The 24,495-nt window shown below is 44.7% G+C and overlaps 1 protein-coding gene across 4 annotated transcripts in view; it reads left to right on the top strand.

Moving 5' to 3' along the window:
* The first annotated feature begins 2,904 nt into the window (after window positions 1-2,904).
* MARCHF3 (membrane associated ring-CH-type finger 3) overlaps window positions 2,905-24,495 on the top strand; it is a 109,765-nt gene continuing 88,174 nt past the window's right edge. For 2 of the 4 annotated variants that reach the window (XM_052777222.1, XM_052777220.1), the window contains exon 1: window positions 3,577-3,887. The gene's annotated coding sequence lies outside the window, so the exon portion shown is untranslated. Of the gene's footprint in view, window positions 3,280-3,576; window positions 3,888-24,495 lie in introns of those variants that run through there. The other 2 variants (XM_052777219.1, XM_052777221.1) reach the window with 2 other exon arrangements.

The following is a 24,495-nucleotide window of genomic DNA, read 5'->3' as shown; positions in this document are numbered from 1 at the left end:
AGTAATTAGGGGACTCCAGCTGAATACTGACTTGTGCTGCCTTGGCAAAAGTCATGGTAAGAACGACAAAACCACCCTCTGTCCTCTACCCTCACCTCTCATAGCATTTCAGATCAAAGTCTGGTTCTTGGTCTTTATCTTCAGGTGATGCATGACACATGCCCGGGATATCCAAAGGGTAAAATGAGTTCCTCCAGGAGACAAATACTCTCAGGTGTCTGTCTTGTCTATGGGATGAACTGCAGGGACTGAGGGCACTCCAGACCTTCCACATTTTCCCTTGATGTTGCCTTCTGGAGTGTATATGGTTGATCAAAACTTTATCCACAGAATATACAATAAATTGCCCCCAATCATACAGACACACAAATCTTACCAGAATGAGACACAACTACACCCACTTCTCCTGGGGAGAGGGTGAAAGAACATGTGACATGCATTACTGGAATGCACCTAGATGCTATGGAGATCAGGGCATATAAAACTGTCAGCTCTAATTCAGGGCATTACTATAGGCCATATACTTTTAGCCTGCCTGCTAAAGAAATGAGACTTGGACCATATAATTGTGTATCAGTCCAATTCTTTTCCTTCCCTTCTGTGAGAGACTGAAAGAGTTAATGTCTCAAACATTGTGGTGGGGCAAGTTCTGCTTGAAGACAAGCCCTGCACAGCAAGGAACCAAGGTGAAAAGCCCATCAGCTCAGACATCAGCAACAGGAGGAGGAGGGTGTGCTGGAGGGTGCGCAGCTCCCTGTTCTGATAAGCTGTTCTGATACAAAGATCAAACAATGCCGTGTCTGCAGGGAAGGAGAAGTTACTCCACAAAGGACCCCCAAGCCCAAAGGCTCACAAACTGCTCATTAACCTGATGAGTTCCGGTGCCCACCCGAAGGAGGGGCAAGGATGATAAAAGGACACAAACTGAAGCCCCGGGAGCGCAAGCCCACCGGGACTGGACCCCTCAGCTGACTAGTCACCTTAGCTGACTGAACCAATGCTGGGCCCAGGACCGGTGAAATCTTTCTCTCTTCCTTTTTCTCTCTCTGCCTTCTTCTCTCTTTCCTTTTCCACAATCCCTACACCTGATCCGTTTCAAGATATAAACCATTGACCAAGTCTGAGACTAAGAGTGGATCCAGCCACCCCTGGGCCCTTCTCTGAGGAGGAGTCTGGAAAGCAAGTGTGTCTGCTCTGAACCTCGTGACTCAACGGGAGGCATCTCCTTATTCCCTGAACTGATGTATATGGTTACACGGTTTACAGAAGTAGTCTTATGCCAATTCCTGTTGTGAGAAACCCTGTCACCTACTACCATGCCTCCCCAGTTCCATTTGTTTCTGTCTTAAATAAAATGTTTAACTGATTGTTTGGTGTCATTCCACCTTAATTTAGCCCGAGGGAATTCTGAATTAAACGCGACTCCCTGGTCTGTCTAGTCTGGGTCGTGACACCTTCTCCCTTTCCTCTCTGACTCCTTCCCAGGAACATTTAAACCAGGGACCAGTTCAACAAAGTGATCCAGCTGGGGGTTTTGGGTTTTTTTTGGGGGGTGGTGGTGTTTGGGTTTTGTTGTTTTTTTTTTCCCCAACTATTACATTCCTACAAGTTTCCTGAAGATCTGCTCCCAGGAAGGTGACAGAGATCTCTCCATCCATGTCCCCCAGTGGGGGAAAAGCATGCTGAATGAAGCCACCATGCATTTTGGCCAGCTGGCTGCTCCCAAGCAAACAGCAGAAGGGTAGCTCTGTACTGACTGTGACATTTAACATCTTTCATCCAGAAGGCATATCACAGCAAATATGCCAAGGAGTCACGGTCCCGCAGTGGAAGGAAGTTTATTGGAAAAAGGACACCAATCCACTGGTAACCAGGCTCATTTATTTTCTTTCTCACAAAACAGTTGATTAGTTGGAGACAAGTGCTTGAAAAGCATCACTGCAAAATTCAGACACTAAAAGACAAAAAAGTGGTCAGAAACCACATTTGTACACATAGATCTGATGTGTGTCTAGATGTGTATTTAAGCTTCTACTCTAAAAAGTGAGGCATCCATTGCAATGAGGCCTCCATGGCGGTAAGGGCTGTCACTGAAGACCTGTTTGCAAGGCTGGGTTCCAAGTGACTTTATTAATAATGTTCCCACTCCAGTGAACATTAACATTTTCACTGCCATTTAATTTAACTCACCTGCCCTCTGCTAAGGTTTACTGAGTGACTTCAACAACCAGTGTTGGGCCCTCTCCTTTTATTTTAATACACAGGTGGCACCTGTATGCAGCTTCCTCTTCCACCTGAAAGAGCACCTTTGTCACTGGGGGTGAACACATAGCCAGGTGCAAAGACAGGTGGGGTTTTTTTTTGCCACTGACGGGAAAGCAGACCAAAGGCAAAACTCCCACATGATTAGGCTTCTAGCAAGATTTAAGTCTATCTTGGTGTTTTAATGTGCAGTTGTATTGAGAGAACAAAGCAGTTTTACAGAAAATACAGCAAAATAGATACTATCTCAGCCCTGCAATGCTAATTTATTTTTGGACAAAGAAAGCAAGGTTGCTTGAGAAAGGCCATGCAATGGAGAGCTATAATTAAGCAAACAAAAATATGAGCCTTCAGGTTTCCTTTAGGTTATTCATTGTTATCTTAGGAACTTGGAGCTGTCATTTTAGATACCGCTTTAGCAGAGCTTCAGCGACTTGGACATTTGCATTGACATCAACACGAGCTTCACAGGCGCAGAGGTGCAGCAGGCTTCAGAAAATCTTTTTCTCTCAGGCTACCAAGAAAGAGGCATATTGATGTTCTGGCTTCGCTGACAAGACACTGACGAATTGTGTTTCCACGTCTGTTTTTTGTTGGTTTTTTGGCTGTGGGGTTTTTGTTTGTTTGTTTGGGTTTTTTAGCCCAGGCTTCGGTCCCGCACTGTTCCCGTTAACACCGATGCTTACAGGCGGCTCCCGCCCCGCCTGCCGCTGAGCACGGGCGAGCCCCCGTTCGAGGCTGGCGGGGGTGCCGACCGCCAGGCAGGGGAAGCCCCGGCGGGGAGAGCGCCCGCGGGGCCGTTGGGCACCGGGCCTTTGTCCCGCTGCCGCCGAGCTGGGCCGGGCCGGGCTGGGCCGTGGGGACGGCGGCGCTGCCTGGCGGAGGCGGGACCGGGACCGGGATCGGGACCGCGCCGCCTCCGCCGCCCGGGTCAATGGCTTGTGAGAGGCAGCGGCGCCGCGCTGCAGCCTCCCTCCCTCCCGCCCGGCTCCGGGCTGCGCGGCCGAGCGTGAGCGGGTGAGCGAGAGAGAGGGCGGGCGGGCGCGGGTCTGCCCGCGGCGCCGGCGGCGAACGGCGGGCGCGGGGCGACGGGACAGGCGGCCGGCGGGGCCAGCGGGTGCGGCTCGGGCGCCCCGGCTGCCTGGGAGGCGCGTCCCGCGCTTGCGGCTGGCCGCGGCAAGTAACGGCGGCGGGAGGAAGCGCGGGAGGCGCGGCGGCCCTGTCCGCTGGCGGCGCGACCGTGGGGGCACCGCGGGGTCCGCGGCAGCGCCGCTCTCCGCGCTTCTGCCCGCGGACCTGCCGCGCCTCGCGGCGGCCGCCCGCGCCCCCGCGCGCCTCGCCGGTTTCCCGAGGAGTGGCGGCCGCCGCCACCGGCGCCTGCGAGAGCCCGGCTGCCTCCCTGAACTTCGTGAGCGCTCGCCTCAGCGCCCGTCCCCGCCGCTGCTTTACAGCCCGTCTGTGGAAATACATCGCGTCCAGGCCAGGGGAAGCAGCAGGGAAGGAGGCGTCCCGTCCCCGCGAGGAGGAGGAGGAGGAGGTGGTGGAGGTCGTCTGTGCGTGAGCGCCTGCCCGCGCGTGCATTGATGGCTGCGAAGTCCTGCGGCGCCAGCCCAACCGGAGGGACGGTACGTGGGTCGCTCGCTGTGGGGCTGGCGCGGCTTCCGGTCGTGGCTTTTTTGGTTGTGTGCCTGTTTAGTTTGTGTTTTGGAAGGTCGGTTGAGGGTCCGGGTAGGCGACGCAAGTGTCATTGGACACACGCAAATAAAAATGCCTGGCGCTGGGAGGGGTGCCTTATCTATGCAGAGATGAATTGCTACTTTTGTTTGTTTGGTTGGTTGGTAGGATGGCTGAGGCTTGATTTTTAACTCTATCAGCAAAAAAAAAAAAAAAAAAAAAATCAAAACCCGGTACCAACAGTAAAAATGTCCAGATAAAGTGATCTAGCTGATGACTCTTTCAGCCAGAATTACCTTCAGGACTTTCTGGGAGGGTGAAGAAAAAAAAAAGACAAGAAACAGGGTTTTTTTCTGTTACAGAGGTTGTGACAAACCCTAACCATTTCTGAGATTCGGTCTTGGAGTTTCATATCCTTTTGCCTTTGTTTTTTCTTTTCCTTTTCAAGAGCCAGGGATTGGATGGCTCTTTGCAGATACGAGGGATTATGACACTGCTCAGTAAAAATGCCAGCATATGTTAGAGGAGTTTAACTTTCAGTGTTAACAAATTTTTAAACTTAATTTTAACCCTGTGTTGCACTCATCTTTGGATGTGGGCTGTTGATAGTGCATGCAGGAGGTGTGCCAAGTAATGCCTCAGCTCTGACTGTACAGAGTAATCTAGCCATTTCAAAATCATGAAACCAGTGAAAACAGAGGATCTATTAGAAATGACTGGTTTTGGCAAGAATATTTACAGCCCATCCAGTGCTCATTGAGATAAACAGAAAAACTCTCACTGATGATGACTCATGTCTGTGGGCTTCAGACCAGGCTGCCAGTGCATGGTGTCAGAAACCGTCTGGTACCAATCCCAAGCAGAGCACTCCTGTAGGTAACCCTCCTATGGTCCCCACAGTTTGTAAAGAGAGGGGGATAAGGTGGAGAGCAGCGGCAGACAACAACTAGTGGGATTATGACTTGCTTTAGGTAAGTGTGTTTTCCAATTATAAATAGTCTGGGATGTGCGTTTTTTAGGGTTTTAAATGTCATTTACCTTTAATTGCTAATGGCGCAGTCTGTTGCTGTTTGTTAGACTGATGAAGCAGCCGACTTGCAACTTGTCTGTTCATGTTAATGACTGTTGTGACAGTATCTCGGGGTGTATGATGCCCGTTTTGAAAATTCCAGATGATGGAGTACTTGTGTGGAGTAGTTACAGGCTTACTCAGGTAATAGACTCATCTGGGAACATACAGATTAGCTGGTTGCCAGATTTCCCAGCCAGAAGGGACCTTGTCTATCGTCTGTTCTGATCTCTTGCTTGTTATAGGCCGTGGGATTTCACAAGTAAATTCTGTTTCAAGCCCATGAGTTCCGTGTGGTCTTCACTTGCTGTTAAAGACAGGCTCCATCCACAGCAGGAGTTCAAGCATGTTTCAAACTGCCTAGCGGATCACAGGCTTGAGCTCTAAATGGATGAGTAATATCTACTGCTTCAAATGTTTGTAGTTAAGATGAGAGCTATTTTGGTCTACCAAAATACGATTTTGCATATAATGCTTATTAAAACGCATCAGGATAATTACAGTCCTTGTGGCATATGTACTGGCAGAGCTGCCTTCTCCTTTCTGCATGAGGATGAAACGCTGTTGGGGGCTCCTCAAAGTGACTGTGGACTTGCTGCTTGAAAGTTCTTTACTCTCTCTGAGCTGTGGTGCGAAATGATACCCTGGTTTTTGCTGGTTTCTTCTGCTTCCCTGAATTTGCCTGTCATGCAACAGATTTTGGTGGGGCTTTCTGCCTTACCCTGCTGTGACTTTCTACAGAAAGAGGAAAAAATGCTTTGGGTCCCATCTAGACTTCCCAGCCCTGGTTAGGGTTGGGAAGGTGGGCTACCTCTGCTATCCCATGGCGTGCTGATCGCCATTGTGGCATCCCGGTAGATGTGGCTCCTAAGATGGTTCCCACTATTTTTCCCCCTTGGATGAACCTTGCTGTAGAACATTCATCAAAGCAGCCAGGGTGATGTAACACCACCTCTGTGTGAGCAGATAGTTAAGACTTTTGGAGCATGTCAAAATGGCATAGGGCAATGGGTATTACCGTACCCAGGAGAGCTCCTCCAAAGATAGCACAGCTAATTAATGTAGGTATGATAGCTCGTTCTGCATTGTAGCTGCCAATTTTCTTCTAAAATTCCTCATTCTACTACTGGATAGCTGCAGATACTGTGGATACTGACCTTCAGGATTCTGCCGGAGACTAGTCTGTCTGCAGTGGCTGGACAGTAGAGAGGAATGCTGTTTATTTTCCATCTTCCTTTGACACTATTGGAGTTGGATTAGCTTCAAATGTGTCATATGCGGTTGAAGATTAAAGAGGTAACAACAGCTATATAACACGGCCCTGTGGCAGAGTGCTGCCAAACAAATATCACAGTCTAGTGTCATGCGGTTGCAGGGGAGCAGCCCTGACTGTGTGAAAGACAGGAGGAGAAAACATGGAAAATAAGGGGGAAATCAGGGAGACAATTTTCTAGCTTGCTCAGTTGCTCTTCCCCACAGTTGGGGACTGGTGTGGCATGTGGGTGAAGTAGGACCTCATGGAGAGAAAAAAGCCAGTCGTGCTTCACCAAACCTCTGGCTGTAGCACTAGGTAGAGATGGCCAAGCTCAGGTACTGGCTGTGTTTTTACCATGGTCTTCACAAATGCTAATTTATCTTCTGAATTAATGTGCCTACACTGTTTCTGGTGCCTCAGCTGATGCCTGTAACACTAGTTGTAATGTGTGTGTTCACAACCTACAGGGTTGCATTGGAGAACATCAGAAAGAAAAGTATGAGAGAAAGAGAAAACAACAAAGACAGCAAGGAAGACAGGAAATCTGGCATGTTGCAGCTGAAATATGCGGCTTAGCTAAAAGGAAAATTGACATATGTTTGCTCTCTCTCTTCCAACACCTTCCTGAATTTGTATAGAGTATTACTTGTTCCTTCTCTGCAGTAGATACAAACTCTTTCAGAGATGTGCATAGTATTAGAAACTTGATATACATTTGAAAACACAGCTAGCATCTGCATAGCTTGTTCTTTGCAATTAGTTTTTCTCCAGGTCCCTTGATTCAAATTTTAGAGGGGTTGTTTTTTCCAGCCTTCTGAATGGATTCATCCTCAGACCATCATTGATCGAATGACATACTACCCTAAAGCTGACTCCAGCTAACTAGAGCAAGCCCAGAAGAGCCATTGTGGGCATCCTTCGTTTAAAATAGAGCATAGATTATAGACCGAGGAAAAGTATGTGAGAGCATTACAAAGGTAGGCACAGCAGATTTCCACTGCTGAGGGGGATGTCTTCCTTTCCTTCTGGAAGCTGGCAGGAAGAAATACTGCTACTGCTTAGAGTCACAGTCTTAAAGGGAGGAAAAATATTAATGACACTGTGCAGGAAGGCTTGTCACAAAATTGAAGTACTGAAAATCACCAAAGTGATAATACAAAGTAGAACGCTTACCAAGGAATTCTCACCTTACCCATATGTCATCCTCACTGTGTCAATCCGCTTGGTGCTGTGCTGTAGTTATTTCTCAGTTCCCTTACTATGATACCCCTTCCCACAGCACAGTGTCTTATACTCCTTCTTCAGATTACTGAACCTGGTTTTACATGAATATAAAATAACAGGAAGGGAAAAGGAGCTCGTATCTATCACTTTGCTCTCAGTTAAGCTTCATGCAAGGCACTGTAGACCAGAATTAATTATTCATTCCAGTTATATTTTGTGTCTTGGAGATATTGATGATACTTTCAATTTCAGATTAATGCCTCTCCAACTTCCTTTTTTTTTCATTGCAGCAACAAAGCCAGCAAAGCTCTTAAACATAGCCTGTTTTTAGAGCCTGCCAGCAGTCCCTTTGACTTAATTCATCTGAATGGCCCAGGGTGGCTGAGAGCCATCATTTAAGATAAAATTCGCACTGGCCTGATGGCAGTCTATATTGTTGTGGTTTTGTTGGGTTTTGAGGGAGGAGCTATTTATTTCCTGAAGACTAGCACGCCTCTGCCACAGCTCTCCTGGGTAAACTCTCAAAATGGAGATTCTTGTTATGTTAAAAATTCTGGTATCTTGGTACTTGCTTTCATCCTCAAATTAAAGTCTTTAGTGCAAAATTAAAAAAAATTTCCCCTCGGAAGTATCAGAACATTTTGTTTTGGTGTTTCTAAGGTGAGATGTTTAGTTTCCAAACTTTGTGTTTGAGGTCAGCACTAATCCCAGCGCAAATCAATCTCAGCCCAACAGGGTGCTTCTCAGTCTCCTGAGTACCCTTGGTGTCCCCTCCTCGTAGAGCTCCCAAGCAGGGTTGCCTCTCCCATGGGACACTGGGATCTCAGAGGTACTCACAGATTGATGGCTCCCAGAAAATCAATGCTTAGATTCATGTTAAGACCTGAGACGAAATGCCGTAGTAAGTTTTTCCCAATATAAGGATGTGGTATCCTGTGGGTGGACTTCATGTTGAAAAACCTCTGATTTTGATGTGAGACTCATTCATTCAAAATAGTTTTATACCAGGCCTTGTTCATTCCCATTGAAAAATCTGAGGAACAGCATTTTAAGATGGGATTTAAAATGGTAACATCTACACAACACTTAATAGTAACAAAACCACATGTTAAATCTGTCTCGGGCATGTCTGTTTCTGACCTGGAGTATGTCTACATCCCCAGTCTTGGCACTTAAGCATCCTTCCACACTTACTTGTCTTCACCTTTTTTCTGCCTTGAGCTCTTGTGCTTTCCTGTTTTTCCATTTTGCTAGTATTTACCTCATACTTTTTCTTTCCTTGCTAGCCTTCCCTTTCTAAAATGTAGGTGGTAGAACCGGTATATTTGCCAACATCATTCTGCTTTTATGTTTTCCTTTTCTCTGCTCAGTGTTAGCCTGTGCACTCTAAAATTCAAGGATTTCAGTCACCCTTCTGTGTTTGTACAGTGCCTGGTGCAGTAGGTCTCCATGCTTGGACATCAGCGTGCACTGCTGTATGAATCATAGAATGGTTTGGGTTGGAAGGGAGCTGAAAGATCATCTAGTTCCACTCCCTGTGCCATGGGCAGGGACACCTTCCACTGGACCATGTTGCTCAAAGCCCCATCCAACCTGGCCTTGAACACTTCCAGGGATGGGGCATCCACAGCCTCTCTGGGCAAGCTGTTCCAGTGCCTCACGACCCTCACAGTAAAGAATTTCTTCCTAATACCTAATCTAAATCTACCTTCTTTCAGTTTGAAGCCATTACCCCTTGTCCTATCACTAAATGTCCTTGTAAAAAGTCCCTCTCCGGCTTTGTTGTAGGCCCCCTTTAAGGACTGGAAGGCTGCTGTAAGGTGTCCCTGGAGCCTTCTCGTCTCCAGGCTAAACAACCTCAACTCTCTCAGCCTATCCTGATGGGGAGGTGCTTCATCCCCCTGATCATCTTCATGGCCCTCCTCTGGACCCACTCAAGCAGTCCTTCTTACACTGGGGGCCCCAGACCTGAACACAGTACTCCAGGTGGGGTCTCAGGAGAGCAGAGTAGAGGGGGAGAATCACCTCCCTAGGCTGCTGGCCATACTTCTTTTGATTCAGGCCAGGATTCGGTTGGCTTTCTGGGCTGCAAGCACACGTTGCTGGCTCATATTCAGTTTTTCGTTCACTAATACACCCAAGTCCTTCTCCTTAGGGCTGCTCTCAATCCAGTCATCACCCAGCCTGTGTTTGTGCTTGGGATTACCCTGACCCATGTGCAGAACCTTGCACTTGGCCTTGATGAACTTCATGAAGTTCTCATGGGCCCACCTCTCAAGACTGTCAAGGTCCCTCTGGATGGCATCCCTTCCCTCCAGTGTGTTGACCGCACACACAGCTTGGTGTCATCGGCAAACTTGCTGGGGGTGCGCTCTGTCCCACTGTCCATGTTGCTGACAAAGATGTTAAACAGCAACGGTCCCAGTACTGGCCCCTGAGGACCACTTGTCACTGGTCTCCACTTGGACATCCAGCTGTTGACTGCAACTTTTTGAGTGCAACCATCCAGCCAATTCCTTATCTACTGAGTGGTCCATCCATCAAATCCACGTCTCTCCAATTTAGAAACAAGGGTGTTGTGCGGGACAGTGTCAAATGCTTTGCACAAGTCCAGGTAGATGACAGCCATTGCTTTTCCCTTATCCTTCTACCCCGTCATAGAAGACCACCAAATTTGTCAGGCACGATTTGCCCTTAGTGAAGCCATATTGGCTGTCACCGATCCATGTGCCCTAGCATAGTTTCTGTGAGGATCTGCTCCATGATCTTGCTGGGCACAGAGGTGAGACTGACTGGCCTGTAGTTCCCTGGGTCTTCCTTTTTCTCCATTTTAAGAATGGGGTTTATGTTTCTGCTTTTCCGGTCAGTGGCAACTTCCCTGGACTGCCACAACTTCTCAAATATGATGGATAGTGGCTTAGCCACTTCATCTGCCAGGTCCCTCAGGACCCACAGGTGGACCTCATCAGGTCCCATGGACTTGTACACCTTGAGGGTCCTTAGATGGTCTTGAACCTGATCTTCTCCTACGGTGGGTGGTTCTTCATTCTCCTAGTCCCTGCCTTTGCCTTCTATGAATTGGGCGGTGTGGCTGGAGCACTTGCAGGTGAAGACTGAGGCAAAAAACTCTTTGAGTACCTCAGCCTTCTCCATGTCCAGGGTAACCAGAAGTCCCATTTCCTTCCAGAGAGGGCCCACATTTTCCCTGGTTTTCCTTTTATCACTGATGTACCTATAGAAGCTTTTCTTGTTGCCGTTGACATCCCTGGGCAGATTTAATTCTATCAAGGCTTTAGCTTTCCTAACCTGATCCCTGGCTGCTCAGACAATTTCTCTGTTTATTCCTCCCAGGCTACCTGTCCTTGTTTCCACCCTCTGTAGGCTTCCTTTTCGTGTCTGAGTTTGTCCAGGAGCTCCTCGTTCATCCATGCATCAATCCTCCTGGCATTTTTGACTGACTTCCTCTTTGTTGGGATGCATCACTCCTGAGCTTGGAGGAGGTGATCCTTGAATATTAACCAGCTTTCTGGGGCCTCTCTTCCCTCCAGGGCTTTATCCTGTGGTACTTTACCAAGCAGATCCCTGAAGAGGCCAAAATCTGGTCTCCTGAAGTCCAGGGTAGTGAGCTTGCTGTGTGCCCTCCTTGCTGCCCTAAGGATCTTGAACTCCAGCATTTCATGGTCACTGCAGCCAAGGCTGCCCTTGAGCTTCACATTCCCCACCAGCCCCTCCTTGTTGGTGAGAACAGGGTCCGGCACAGCACCTCTCCTCATTGGCTCCTTCATCACTTGGAGAAGGAAGTTGTCATTCCAGGAACCTCCTGGATTGCTTATGTCCTGCAGTGTTGTCCCTCCAACAGGTACCGGGGTGGTTGAAGTCCCCCCATGAGGACCAGGGCTTGTGAACATGAGGCTGCTCCTATCTGTCTATAGAGGGCCTCATCTGCTTGGTCTTCCTGGTCAGGTGGCCTGTAGCAGACCCCCACTGTAATGTCACCTATCATGGTGATACCTCTTTGATTATGTCAGGGAGATCACTAAAGGAGATAAACTTCCATGTTCCTTGTGTGTTCACTGTTATTTCCCCTCATTTACAGTTTATTTTGAATTGTGTCCCCTTCTCAGCAGTGTGTTTGACATGAAGAACAAATAAACAAAAACTTTTATGTGCAGAACATGAGCAAACACAGAGCATGTTGTGCTTGGGACTGTTGAATCACACAGAGAGATTTTCAAAGCCCAAGAAATTTGTACTTTTAAGATACGAAAACAGGAACAAAACAATTTGGCTAAGCATCATGAGCTGACTGATGTATTTTCTACATTGCAACAGAGGTGGGTTTCTGGGGGTGGGAAACAGGCTTCCTGAGCTGCCTATGTGGGGAATGTCTTTCCCTGTTGTAGGGAAACATACACAGGATATAAACTGATGGAGAAATTGGTGGAAGATATTTATGCTACAAGAGCAGACTAGGGCTGTTCCTTAATCTGTTCCCTGAAAACTCCCTTGTCTTGCTGTGATGGAGCCAGTCCTGAAGCTTTGAGGGAATTTGAATGGGGAGGTATGCCAAACTTCAGCTCCATGCTCTGAGTTTGTCTCCTCAGCCTGTGAGCCAAGGGAGCCTTCAGACATCCTCCTGCTCCAGGACACCTTCAGCACAGCTGCCTAGAAGCAGACCCTCCTTCCTTTCTGTTGGGTGCTCAGTCGAGCTGAAACAAACCTGCTGTGCCTGAGGCTTTGCAGAGGCCAGAGGGCTCGCAGCATTGCTTGCAAGAAGCAAGCTGGCCCCTTAAAAGTGGGAAGGAGCCTTGTCAAAGAAGCCAATCTGGAGAAGTGGGCTGGGGCTGGTGCTCAGCTGGCTCAGTGGTGAGCTGGCTCAGAGAGGTACGCCAGCAGAAAACTGCTTGTTTATTTTCTAGTAGGACTAATTTGGGGATAATTCAGCACCCAGATTTGGATAGCTGTAAGTTAGCAATGGAAGAGAGGGAACAAGAAGCAGCACCAGGGTTAAAGGGGGAAGGGGAAAGAATGTAGTCCTAACACTGCTGTAATGTGGCTTAAATGGGGGGACTGTAGCCCGTGTGGTTTGCTGAATGTCACCTAGAAAACTTCTGTCTCCTGGGACCATGGTGCTTTAATCACTAGCTGCACCTTCCTATTATTGTTTTTCCTCTCGGCAGTGGTGTTATTTAGAGTTGAGTTGGCGCATGCCAACAAATAGAAAGTCTGTTCGCAAATTTATATTGCCCAATGCAGAGTGATAGCTAATAACATCATCCATACGGTGTTCATGGATAAGGCAACTAAAAACCTGGCTGCTGAAGCTTAACGAGCCTTGCCATTTCCAATTAGCTACAGAAAGCAAGACTGAGAGGTGACAGCTCCTATGTAGAGGTCGCTCAGCTCTATGAACAGCAGCTATTTAACGAAGTTGAACAAGCTTAGGCCCTGGGTTGGGGTTAGGCTGGAAGCAACTGTGGTGTGTACATGAGCTCTTGAATTACTCCTCAGGCCAGTTAGATTTTATCTAAATAGGAGTGGAAATAGTGTTTAGTTGCTGGTGAAAACCACAACTTGCTTAAGGTCTTCTGCAAGTACAGTGTGCCTATGTGACCGGTGGGTATGGGTACATCCCCAGGTACAGGCAGGCGTCTGCTCACTCGCCCCATGCTCAGAGCTGCAGAGAGAAGCCAGCTCTGTTTCAGAAGCTGTATAGCTCTGCTAGCATGCAACCCAGCCACATCTAACGGGTCCTCAGGGTACACGTAAGGAGCTTTTTGCAGGTAGGGGCAAAATTGTTCTGCATCTACTCCAGGCTGCATTAGAGTTATTACCTCATATTTGCCCACGTGCCAAAAACCAGTCATACAGTTCTGGCTTGGCTGGGAGCATTAGGTAGATGAAGGTTCCTCTTTGCCTGCAAAAGCTTGTGTAAACATACCCTCCTTTGGCATCATCCCTGCTGCAGTGTCCCATGCTGACCCTGGACTGGAGCTTTTCCAGGCTCCAGCAGCACCAGTGTGACAAGCAGGTATGCATATGCCTATGAAGACCAGCCTACAGTCGCAAGGTGTAGGACATTTACCCTTTGGAGAGCATGAAACCCTACATCTGGTAATGTGTGTTGTCACATCTGGGTGGTCTAATGAAACATACAGTAAAGGGATGGGGCAAAAGGCAGCCCTGGCTGTAGGCTGGAGAAGTGACCATTTTAACTGTAACCAATATGTAATCTTCACATCCTGGATCTATAAAACAAGATCCACGGTATGCTCAGCAACGTGTGCATGGGGACACAACATTGAAATATGTAGAGAGAGTTTTACAGTTGTCAGAGCAGCCATCTAAGTATTTGGAGAGGGTTCCCTTGCAGGAACACACAAGTTGGTGTGTCTCTGCACCTAGGACAGCAAGACTGGACAAAGCCGTAAGTCGGTCTGAATCGCTTTTCTGGGCCCTGCACCAGTGCACGTAAGTTTTTCTGCTGTTGCCCTTTTCCTCAGGTTATTTCACTCTGTTATTGTTGGTTTGCTGCTGCCAGCCAGATTCTTCTAAGTTGATTTTTTAAAAACAGGTCACAATAGTGTAAACGTTATTTGATATATGGGTGTTGTAACGAATTCCCATCTAACAGCAATGCATTTGTCATGTTTTGTTCTGAGAAGTGCTGATTACTAGCATGCTTGTTTCCTGAACAACCAGCTTTCTCTTCTAGTTGTCACTCAGTTTGATTTCCTTATACCACAGATAATCATTAACAGTATCAGACTTATTCCTGCTGGCGAAACACAGTGCTTAACATCATGGTATCTCAAAATAAACAGAAAGGCTGAGGGGTCTATTTATGAAATAGATTATAGCCAAAAAATTTGTAGCCAGTATGGACTGACAAAGAAAACAAGGCATACTTGAAAGAAGTGATGGCAAAAGTGTGGGCAGTTTATCAGTCTTTAAATTCAGTATTTCCATAAATGGAGGTTATGAACAACTCTGTCCCTGATAGCTGCCATGTGGTAATATGCATGAATACCGGTAAGTCTTTTGGCTCATTTGTAATGTTCTTCTGTTTTTTGGTAAAATCTTATTCAGGCCTGAACAGTGAAACTATCAGCATAAGGTTTCTGTATTAATTTTAAGAATATCTCCATTCATTTTAACAAACTAACAACTATTTTTTACAGATGGAAATTATTCTTCTGGGAACATTAGTCTTCTAGACACGCAAATTTAGTTTTTTACCCTTTTGTTCCACAATAGCTAGGAGACTGAAACCATTTTTTGTGACGGAGGACAGCAAATGCATTTTTCCAGATCTTGACAAGTGGAGTATTTTCACTTCTCCCCAGGTTCTTGAGTGTGCTGCCAAAAATGATTGTCTGTGTTTCTTACCGTGTCTGTCAGAGCTGTTTAAGGAACGTCCTCTTCTTCATTAAAGTCATAATTCTGGGAACACTGAACATGGGACGAAGAGTTAGAGCAGATTGTCTCAACCACACATATTTTGCATTCTGTTTAAGGAAAATTTTTTGCTTACCATGGTTTATTTTATATCCAGCTATCACATCAGAGCCAGTTTAACCAGAGGGTATTAGAACTTGTTTTAATTTGTATAGGTTTCTGATCAGAATTTCCAGTCATTAAATATATTATGTAAACAGTTTTAAAACGCCATTTCCCAATGAGTTTTGTTAGAAAAGACAGATACTGGAGCACTGGTAAAAAAAAAATTTTCTGAAGATGGCTCCAGCCTTTACGTACATGTCTGCATTTCTGTATCTGGTAAGATGTCCCTGTAACGTTTGACAGGAAGGCGTTTTTACTTCGCAGCCTGTGTGGGTAGGAAGCAGCAGGGGCTTATAGAAAATGTGTAGCAGAAGCAGTTGCAGTTAGAAGGAATCTGAGCGAGTCTACTCTGCTGGAGCCAGAGCTCGGCATGTACTTTTCTGTGTGCTTTGAAAGCTCTTTCGTGATCTGCAAAGGCAGCTGCTTCATGGCAGAAGTTGCCCTAGAGTTTCTGAAATACGTTTAAACAGGTGTATTGCAAGCTACTTCTGTCTTGTTTTGAAGGTTTGGGAGAGTGGAGTTTTGGGAATGCATTTGTGCACTGGCAGCAGTGGCATGGGACATACAATATTGTTACTTATTCATAGTGAAGTTAAAAACAAAATCAAACCTCCAAATTTTGAGTAGGCTTCACCAGATAAGTAATCAATAGAACTTCAGCAAGTTTGCAGAAAGGTAATTTGCATTCAACCAGGAAGGGGAGGAAGGTTTCTAAACTATAGCTCTTCAAATATCTCTGATTAAAAGTATTAGCATTTAATGCAGTCTTTTAATCCTAGTGATTAATTAAAATTAGTTTTTAATATTTCGTTTTGCTTTCCAGGCTTGTAACTATTCCTTTTTTTTGTCCTTCTGCCCCTTTGGATTGAATTTTGCTGTCCGTACTTCCAGTGACGGCGCAAGGAAGTTTGGTTTTGTGCAGCCATGGCTAATGTAAACCCAAGGAGCAATTTTAAGACAGTTTTGAACATTGTGCCCATAATACTTGTTATCAGAAACACAGGAAAAGTGCAATTCTGCTATCTCTGTGAGGATAATATTAGCAGAGTTCTCATCATCTTTACACTGTGCTTACTTGAGTCTTAGCTTTGTATTAAGAGCTCTTGTGGAAGCATTCCATAAAATTGAATGGAGATTAATTGGTTTCTATGTGAGCCACTGTAAAAATTAGAATAATAAGTTGAAGAAATTGTGTTTTTGTAAGTTTTTTTTCCTGCTGTTGAAAAACTTTGTCGCAAAAGAGTTATTTTCCTCTCCCATTCTATAAGACTTTTCATAATGGCAAAGATAATTAATTATATATTTTTTTTAAACTGTAAACAATGGAAATAAGAAGCGATGTGATTATTGAGCATCATTTATATTCCCAAAGTTTCAGTGATGCAAAAGCAAATTACAAGAGCACTTCCGGTATCTCAGATGAAGATTTTGCTGATATTAGTCATAGTGGGTTTCTGGCCAAGAAGTAGAGATGTAAAATGCAGTTTTCAAATTTCAGATCTGAGCTTTAAACTTTGAAAATCCCATGTATGAATGGAACAAGGAGGTTACTCAGTAGTGTAACGTGAGATGGGAAATGTTACAACATTTAGCAGCCAAACCAATGCATCTTGCCGCCCTTGCTGTTGTCCATTGTGCGTATCTCAAAGACTGTGTGGGCTGAATTTCTCAGTTTAGGAAGAACTTTAGGAACAGCTTTAGGAAGAACTTTTTGTTTGGTCATTCTCCATTGTCTCCAGACATCTCAACTCCATGATGAGAAAGAGTAAGAGTTGTGTAGGTTTGTTCGCGGCTGACCAACTCTCTACAGCAGAATCTTCATTGGGCCTTATCTGATTTTAAGTCTTCTTGTGTCTGCCTGTGTTTCCTCGTGAAATAGCTGAGCCTTAGTATTCCTATCTGAGAATACATTTAGAAGGGATTAGTTAAGGCTTGCAAGTCAAGACACTATTGAAATACATAGCCTTATCATCTGAAATAATTCTGTGCCCCTGTTAGGAATGGTTTTTAATTTAATCTACTCATTATGAAAAGTGTGGAATATGATATAAAGGGAAAAAATACTTACATCCAATCAGGTAAAACTTATGTAGCTACTTTTACTTAAATGCCCAGGTTGCCTGACATACTGTTTTACTTAGCTGATCTTAGTTGTTAGTCTTCTATTGCCCACCCCAAATATATGGCTCATGTTTAAGTTGAACATGATGACTATAAATAATTTGTCAGTGTTTTGTTTGCTCACTGCTTAATCAGAGAATCCCATGACTATTCAGCTGTTTTTTTCTTTAAGATGTATGAACCTCTTAGATGGAAATCCTTGCCAAAAAATATTTTTATATTTGATTTCCACAATGAATTACAAATTGACCTGTGAGCCAGAAAAGGGAGAGGTGAGAGACACATACTTTCATGGATCCATGTGAAACCTCAGCCTTTTATAGGAGAATCCTCAAGCTTCTATAGGAAGGGCAAAAAACCCAACCCAGTTTATCTTTGAAAACTGTAATCCTTAAAAGAAAAAAAAAAAAAAAAAAGAAAAAAGCAAGCTTGATATTAACTTAAGCAGAATTTTGGAACAGAACAGAAAGCTTTTCTGTATCCTGTCTGCTTACAGGAGTGCATTTGCTGGTGCCAGACTGAGACCTGGCTTTGGTTACTGATAGGAACCATCCATCCCCTCATGCTAGATTAAGCAGTTGAATACATGCCCGAAAAGCCTGGAGTTATTTGGATGAGTACACAGAGTCATGCAGCGATGATTGAATTTGAATCTGTTATGAGAGCAAGTATTCACTGACTCACTCAAAGTCCTGAGCAGAAATAACCTAAGCTTATAAATACAGTGTACATCACGCAGAAGGCTGCTGCAGTAACTTGCAGAAACTCCCAGGCTCACATTTTCATGTACAGTTCCCTGCATTAAACGCTTTTAACTTTAGCCAACAGGATTCAAATCACTCTCTCATCGCCTTTTGAAAGGAGCATGCAGGGAACATTTTTCTTGTCGGGGAGTTTCCAACAGGATGTGACCCTTTAGCTAGGTTTCAGATCCGTGATCTTTGTCATGTCTATAGGCGTGACCTGGAATTCACTCCCTCCCCAAGCAAAAGATTTGTTTTAGGACTGTTAGAGGGAGTTTGAGGTCTGACAGAAACCAGTGTTGTGCAAGATGCTGGTACAGGTCACTGAGCAGCAGTGGGATTTTGCTGCACGTCTGTAGTAATCAGGCTTCTCTCAGAGAAAATAAGAAGCGGGTCAACGGTGGTCTGCCCATGAAACTCATGTATGGACTGCAACTGCATCGCACCGCTCCCTGTGTGGTGCAGAACAGCGGTGTGTGATATAGCAGTGCTCTCTGGACAAAATCACCCTAACTGGGATGGGGCTACTGTAAGCATGTCTGTGGCTGGCCAGTCAGCTGCAGTGGGGTCATATGCTAGCTTGTAGTGCTTTTCATGTTTGTACTGGGTCTGGCTGGGATGGAGGTAACTTTCTTCATAGCAGTCTGTAATGTGTTGTGTTTTGGACTTGTGGCTAGGCCAGCGTTGTCAAGGCTTTCACTCCCTTCCCCTCACTGCCTTCCCCCATCCCCACAGCGAGTAGGTTGTTGGTTTTTGGGGGACAGCTGACCTGAGCTGGCCAAAGGGATTTTCCATAGCATATAGTGTCATGCCCAGCAATAAAACCTGGGGTAGGGGAGAATGGAGTGGGGGTGTTGTCCTCCAAGGTGGCCATTGCTGGGCATCCATCTGCCTGTGGGAAGTGGTGACCGACTGCCTTTGCATCACTTCTTTTTTTTTCTTTCCTCTTTCCTTTGCCTGTTAAACTTGTCTTTATGTCTGCCCATGAGTTTTCTTGCTTTTGCTCTTCGTGTCCTCTCCCATCCCGCTGGGGGCAGGTGGGGTGGGCAGAGAGCGAAGCTGTATGGGCGCTTGGCTGCTGGGCAGTGTCAGCCCACCACAGCGCTGTACAAAGGAATTGAGAACAGGAGCATTGGGCACGTTATAAGATTGGTCTCCCAGGAGGATGCTTCTCTCTTTGCTGATGTTTTTTTCTTAACGGGACAGAAAGCAGTATGGATGATCATTTAATTTGCATAATGTAGAAGGCTTATAGTTCCTCCTTGAAAGCAGATGTGCAGGTCATTAGCTGGGGGATAGGAAGAACATGCGGATTTTTTTTGAGTTCTGTCCTGTGATCCAGTGCAGTCTAGGATCTTGCTGGCCTCGGCAGCACCTGGGAGTCACCCTGGGAACATGGAGGCAAAACAAAGTTTTGATTTTCTTTGCTCTAAGTGCTACCAGTAAACACAAGCTAAAACCTGTTTCTGTTCTGTGAAGTGAGGTAATGGATGACAAGTAGTTAAATAGATGAGTTAATTTGAATGCTGTCCTACATAGTGTAAATATGCGTCTCCTAATGAGGGATAACTAAGTTCTCTGTTTTGTGTATACTGCAGTCACACTTATTATTTATAAATGATGCAGCAATTTTGAGTAACTGTGGCTATTTAATCAACTCATTTTTTTATTCCCCTATTACGAATTTGCTCAGAAGGCAAAAGCAGAGCCTTAACTCCTGTACCTAATATGAGGCTGCAGTGAAGGACTGACAATTGGATTGGTGGCTTGTGCTGCATTAGTGATCTCTTTAAGCTACATCAGTGCCTTAATTTTTCCCGTTTTTCAATGGGAAATTTCACCTTAGCTAGTTTTGTTGTTTTGACCTCCTAAAGCATTTGACATTGTCCCCAGTCCTAAAAACAGAGTTGCTATTGTTAACCAGAGTCATTTCATGCTGAAAAATTTGTGCCACAGTAGATGAAGATAGCAAAGTAGGAAAACTAGTTAAAAATGACTGAATAGGCTCTGCTTCCTCAGATAAGGGAAGACTTAGAAGTTGAAGCCTTGTGTGCTTTTTCCTTTAAGAATATACTAAACCAGGAGATAGCAGTTTGGTTAGATCACAAGGAAGGAGCCACCAAACTTGACTTTCTGACATTGGTGTCACCAAAGCCTAATGGAAGTCACTCCATTTTAAACCAAGGTCTTAAATGCATTTTCTAGGCAACTCTCACCCTTTGGTTCTTCCTGCTTCATTGAATGATATTTATGTTCCTCATCATATTAGTATGAGTCTCTTGAGTCCTCTCTGGACATCCCAGTGTCTTCTTTTTTAACAGACTATCATCTTTCTTTTTCCCTTGGCTCTATATATTTGTCAGCAGTCAGGGACAGACCTGGTTTCCTTTGAAAGAAAACTGTCTGCAGACAGGAGGGGTACTGCAGTGAGCTCCTAGAGATGCCCTGGGGTGAATGGCCAGCATGGCTGGACTATGGGTAGTACCTGTGTCACCATCAGGATGCGCTGGTGCGTGCACAGAGACTAAAACTGCAGAGCACAGGGAAGATCAGTTCTGCCCTGCTCTGCAGACACAGTCTGTTTTGAGTCCTTTGTGGTCCCATCCCTTGCCCTCCACCATCTTATTTTAGATTACCCCTGCAGTTGTCACTAATTAACAATTAAACCTGTCTCTTCTTTCTTAGCATTTATCCCTCTGTTATTTCCTCATTAGCCCATCCCTCTGAGGCTTTCTGAATGAGGGTCTCCAAAAACTTGCGCACAAAAAATTAGACTGCTTATCTTTTCCCTTGTATGTGAATTTGGCTATTATTTTTGCTTCTCCTTGTTCTGAGTCTAACTTGTCAGACTTGTAACCACGACCCAGAATCTCCTGCACAATCATACTGTAATCTCCTGCTCAATTGTACTGCATACCGAGAACAGTGTTTTTAATTCTTCTTCTGTGTTATCTGTGGCTGATCATTTTCTTTCTTAACTGTAGATTGCGCTAACCTTGTTCTTTCTGATGGCCACAGCAATCCTTGACACGGATTTGTCACCTCCTCTTTGGATGCCTCCATGGAACCAAATTAAAATCCTCTTCAAAGTCCCACATAACTTTACCTCCTTGATACCTGTCTTCTGTAGTATGTTATAGCTACTTCTATCATCTGTTTGACCATTCAGGCCTGCCTTATTACATCGTTTGACTGAGTCTCTGGTAATCATGTCTGTGTTCTCATTTGTGCTCCCTTATGTGGGAAGCTGTTCATGACTTTGTCCTCAGGAGGTTCTTGTCTCTCTCTTCCTCCAGAGCCTTCTGGAAGATAAATGCCTGCCGCAATGCCTACAAGGAAACTTGCTGACCAATACTGACACATGAAGGGTAGCTGCAAATAGTTCATATATTCCTGGTGGAGCAGGGAGGATGGACAAGATGACCTCCACAGGTCCCTTCCAGCCTCCACAGGTCCCTTCTGTGATTCTGTGATTCCATTTGGAAGAGCTATCCTTGACCACTTGTCCAGTAGTTTTCAACATTAACTATATATACTTAGAGCTGACAGTCCATCTTATTTAAGCAACAGCCCTATCTTGTAAGTAATCACTGTAGCACTATAAAAGGTGAATTATCTAGATGTGAGCACCTTTTACTTAAATAACTGTTCTTATTCTCCTCTAATTTACACTCTGTTGCTTTTTTGTATTTGGATTATAAATGGTTTAGGCCAAGGAGTTTACCTATTTTTCCTGTTTGGCAAGTACTTCATATATTAGCACAACCATTAACAACCAAGCAGCAAATGATCTTTGACTTGATGTCACTGTCAATACAGACTAAGTAGCTGTGTCATTCCAGAGGGGGTTTTGCTGTAATTTTGCATGTGGTCTCCTTGTTAGCACATGCTGCCAGATTCTGGAAAGGCAAAACAAAACTGCAGCTTCAGACTTAATCAAGGCTGCAGGTCTGCACATGCACTGTTACCCATCATGCTGCCAGATAACAAACTACTTCGAACCGATGAGGTATTTTGAGGCTCTGACTTCATATGTTACCAAGAAGAATGCCAAAGCTAACAAAGGCTGATATGCACTTCTGCAAGTGGTATTTTCCTCTTACTGTCTAGAAATTTGAAAAGTCACTGAGGAAAACGAGAACGTGGTTTGGGAGGAGTGACTTCATATTAATGTATGTGTCCTACCCTAGGTGCCTAATGTTTTGCATAGTTAAAACGGCAGGCATTTAACCTGAAAGAAGGATGATTGAATTCCCTCTGAACTGCTGATTAGTCCCTTTAATATTTGAGATGGTTAAGCAGTAACATACAACAACAGAAGCATAACGTTGCTTAGAAATACAATTTTCAAGGCTGTTCTGTTGACTTCCCAGCAGGCTGCATTCAGTAACTGCATTGCAAAAGGCTGAGAATAGTTAAAGTTTGTTCACTGAGGGAGTTTGTAGCCTGATGGTGTCTATAGGTAAACAATTGTAATATGAATATTTTCTATTCTGCACATATTTGCTGTAATATATATAGTGATCTGTAAACATGTGAACACAGTTTTTCTTTTTTTGCTCACTTGCTTACTATAATAAAAAGGTAAAATCATTATCTATTTTCCTTCCTTTCTGTACTAACCAGTAATACTAAAACCAATTTTGACTTGGTGTTGTTTGTGACTAGATTAATTTTTGAAGGGCAACCCTTATGAACAAAATGTTAGTACTGGTCTTAGGATTTAATATATTTCTCAGTCGCAAGCGTAATGCTAAAGAATACTTGCAATATCCCTTGACTTCAGTTTGAACTGTGGATCCCAGACAACTTCTAGACCTGTGCCTTTATCAGCGCATAATCAGTGTTGTCAAGCAGAGATCCAGGGTTTTCTGGGCATTTGTAAATCAGGCAGAAGAGAGTGCTCTTTCATCTTACCTAAGCAGTGTGCAATGGAGCCATATGTGAAAAATCTGTAAGAATTTCAGCAACAAGCCTTTTCTGCAGCATCTTTGCACTTGTATAAAGACCAGTTTGTGACCAGAGTTATAGTTACATTGAATTTACTGTAACAGCAGCTGCAAGTTACAATACAAATAGACCAATATGTCCCACCTCATTAAATGATCAGTTTTGTGTGTTGTGTGATCCAGGTGGTCTATTAAGCAAAACCTGAAACTCCTCCCCTTTCATGTAATTTTTGTGCATTGTGTTGGAGCAGCCACCAGAGAGTCTAGCACCAGTGACAATGCGGGCTTTTAAAGTGGGATAGAAAATTGTGATCAGAAGTCGTCTTTCAGAAAACTGTTAATTAGTATAGGAAGAGATCCTGTGAACAAAACTGCCCTATTCCATAAGGAAGAGTTAAATTCTGACTCTCTGATCTTCCCTACAATTTGTTGTGGCTTTATAGACATGTTGTGGGAAACAGCAGAAGGTAGGCAATTCTCCCCTAACCTGTCATATATAAATATTCTCAGCCCTCTCTCCCTTCCTCTCTCCGTGACAAAGGAAATTGCCAGGACTGAATCTAAGCCTTTGCAAATTTCTTTTTAATACACAAAAGGGCTTCAGATCAGACAGGTGTGGTTTCATCCCAAAGGAATCTGAGGAAGCATGTACGGACAGGCTGGCATGGAAACTGGAGTTTAAGATTTGCAGCAGCGAACATGAACTGTGCTCAGCAGCATTTCAGGTGGAAGGCTCGGCTCTATTTAGAGACGCTTTGGATTTGACTGTGTAATATTTGTTTCACCACTGTTTCACAACTGATCTTAATGGGATGCTATGCTAACATTTGGTTATAGTGTTTGGAGCATGGTGTAGGGTGTGTGTGGTACTTGGTGCTCTGAGGTGCAACCAATGAAAGGGATGCCAAATTGTCCTTGTAAGTTGACAGAGCCCTGCTAGTTTATAGACTAACTTACTTTTACACTTCAGTTGTACTGAATGTTGCTGCTGTGGTGGCATAGCTTCTGGAGAGAGGAAGTTCAGCCTAGCAGTTAAGAGGGGAAACTTCTCAGCCAGGGCTTCCTATTCCTGCCACTGCTGTTCATTCTGTGTGCAAGCAGAAAGCCAGGCAGTACTTCTTTCCACCTCGGTTTTATTATTTGTAAAATGAAAATGACTGCCATAAAATGATGATTTGAGTAATATTTTAGTACTACTATCCTTTGCTAGAAAAGGCGTGGTAGGTTTGCATGCTACATATAACTTCAGTAAACTGACAATAGCAGTGGTGTTTGGCTGTGATGGTTGAAGGACTAGAGTCCTTCAGGATATCTTCTAAAGTCATACCAGGTATGCTGATTTACTTCAGGTAGCCTGCATGACATATCTGTTGGTAGAATTTCATCCCATTTAGCAGTGATCACCAATCACTAGATTTTCCTTAATGATAGCCAAAGGGAATAGTGATTTGTTTTTTCTCTAGCTTTGCATTTTACTTTCCTGTGCTGAAGCAGTTGCAGAGTTCATTCTGCTTCAAGGTTGCTTCAGTCTTCTACGTAAATTGATTGTGATCAAAGCTTCACTTCAGAAAGGAGTTTGAAAAGGTCATTAATAAGGACAGAATAGCATTTCTTGGTTTTTAAACTTTGCCAGCC

The sequence above is a fragment of the Harpia harpyja genome, chromosome Z (assembly GCF_026419915.1).
Source record: "Harpia harpyja isolate bHarHar1 chromosome Z, bHarHar1 primary haplotype, whole genome shotgun sequence".
NCBI lineage: Eukaryota > Metazoa > Chordata > Aves > Accipitriformes > Accipitridae > Harpia > Harpia harpyja.
Note: the sequence above shows the minus strand (reverse complement) of the source record. Positions and strands in the feature narration are given on the sequence as shown.